General features: G+C 52.4%; 1 pseudogene across 1 annotated transcript; it reads right to left on the reverse strand.

The window, feature by feature from the left end:
* Positions 1-738: 738 nt before the first annotated feature.
* Positions 739-1,668, reverse strand: LOC309603533 (olfactory receptor 14A16-like; annotated as a pseudogene). Its single transcript has one exon. The product of its transcript is annotated as an olfactory receptor 14A16-like (transcript).
* Positions 1,669-2,282: the final 614 nt, after the last annotated feature.

Genomic DNA, 2,282 nt, shown 5'->3' on the forward strand with positions numbered 1-2,282 from the left:
GACAGCACCAGAGTCCTGGCCCTGGGGGTCCTCAGGCAGCTCCTGCAGCTCTCCACTCTTCCTTCCCTGTGCCTGCCGAGTCTCCGCTGACTTCCATGGCACTGCAGAGTCCTTTGTGGATACCTCCATTTAGTGCTTTACTTTTGGGGGACTTCACCTTTGAGGGTGTTCCATCTTCTGCGTTTCCAGTCATTCCAATCCCACATCAGTTATGTGGTGAGTCCCCATCCTCTCCTGACCCCTCCAAATTCATTTCCAGAGAGCCTGGTACATGCCATCAGTCCTCTCATACATGAAGCAAACTGAGGAAACAATGGGGAGCTGATGGAGCATCTCCCCTGCCAATGGACACCAAGAAGAGCTCCTTTAAATCAGAACACTTGGTCCAGTGGAACCCAGTGTTACCATGCGCTTAACCCCAAAACCACTGAGAACAAAAGGAGAACAGAAACTTTAAAAGACCAATTCCTTGGACATTTTCTTGGAAGGAACTTTGGAAGAAGAGCCCAGCCTTCAGGCACTGCACCCAGGAGGTGCCCTTTTATTGAAGAGCTACAATTTGATGGGCCACATCTGACACAGTGTTGTGAAAGGGTCAGACACAACAGGATCAAACTTCCACAGGAGTATAAAACCAGAAAACTATCCCTAAGTAGAATTATCACAGGAGAAAAAAAGGAAGCTTGTGGCCTAAGATAAACTCGGGGAGACATGCGGAGGAGTGGAGGCAGGTTATTGTCAGTGAAACGGCACCCATTGGATCAGTTTCCATAAGGCATCCTTGAGCTCCTTGTTCCTCATGCTGTAGATGAGGGGGTTCACTGCTGGAGGCACCAATGAGTACAGCACTGCCACCACCAGATCCAGGGATGGGGAGGAGATGGAGCGGGGCTTCAGGTAGGCAAACATGGCGGTGCCCATAAACAGGGAGACCACGGTCAGGTGAGGGAGGCATGTGGAAAAGGCTTTGAGCCTTCTCTGCTGTGAGGGCATCCTCAGCACAGCCCTGAAGATCTGCACATAGGACAGCACAATGAAAACAAAATACCCAAAGTCCACAAAGACACTAACCCCAATAAGCCCAATCTCCCTGAGGTAGGAGTGTGAGCAGGAGAGCTTGAGGATCTGGGGGATTTCACAGAAGAACTGGTCCACAGTATTGCCCTTGCAGATGGGTAGTGAAAATGTATTGGCCGTGTGCAGGAGAGAATTGAGAAACCCAGTGCCCCAGGCAGCTGCTGCCATGTGGACACAAGCTCTGCTGCCCAGGAGGGTCCCGTAGTGCAGGGGTTTGCAGATGGCAATGTAGCGGTCATAGGCCATGACAGTGAGAAGATACAACTCAGCTGCAATAAAAAAGAGAAACAGAAAGACTTGTGCAGTGCAACCATAGTACGGAATGGCCCTGGAGTCTCAGAGGGAATTGGCCATGGCTTTGGGGAGAGTCGTGGAGATGCAGCCCAGGTCAAGGAGGGAGAGGTTGAGGAGGAAGAAGTACATGGGGGTGTGGAGGCGGTGGTCGCAGGCTATGGCGGTGATGATGAGGCCGTTGCCCAGGAGGGCAGCCAGGTAGATGCCCAGGAAGAGCCAGAAGTGCAAGAGCTGCAGCTCCCGTGTGCCTGCGAATGCCAGGAGGAGGAACTGGGTCATGGAGCTGTCATTGGACATTTTGTCCCTCTGGGCATCGGGATCTGTTCAAGGAGGTAAAGGAAGGGAGAAGTTAGGGCTGACTGCTTCGAGAAAATTCTACCCAAGTTATCATAGAACCCCCCCAAACTGCCTTTCACTTTTCAGGAAGAGCTTTGGTGAGCTCTGGTTGGTGCTGGCTGAGGGTGCCCCAGGGAGCAGGAGGCTCTGCTGGGGGCTCTGCAGGACTCTGTCCTGCCCTACAGCAATAGGTAAAAAGGAACTCAGTGTGATCTCAGATTAAATCCACTCGTGATATCAAAGAGCTTTTCAGCATTGTCACTCCCAATTCACCTGACTGCAGAGCAGAGCTGTGGGGTTTTGTTTGTCTTCTGTTCTAGTTGCTCCAGCACAGCTGAGGAGTTGTTTGAATGCAGCAATGCCTGGCATTGCTGCTGCACTGCAAGGGAAACCTTGTGGGTGCTGAGACTGGGCACAGGGACTGTCCCTTAGTGCAGAGTGAGGACAGCTGCTCTGTCCATCAGCCCTGCTCTCAGCTGCCCTGTGCTGGCAGCTCTTCCACCTGGAGGACTATCACACTCAGCTGTTCCCCCCAAATGAAAGTGGCCACTGCTGGGAGCAGAGGAATCCAGCTC

This window comes from Platalea leucorodia, assembly GCF_965183815.1.
Source record: "Platalea leucorodia genome assembly, contig: HAP1_HAP1_SCAFFOLD_123, whole genome shotgun sequence".
Classification (NCBI taxonomy): domain Eukaryota; kingdom Metazoa; phylum Chordata; class Aves; order Pelecaniformes; family Threskiornithidae; genus Platalea; species Platalea leucorodia.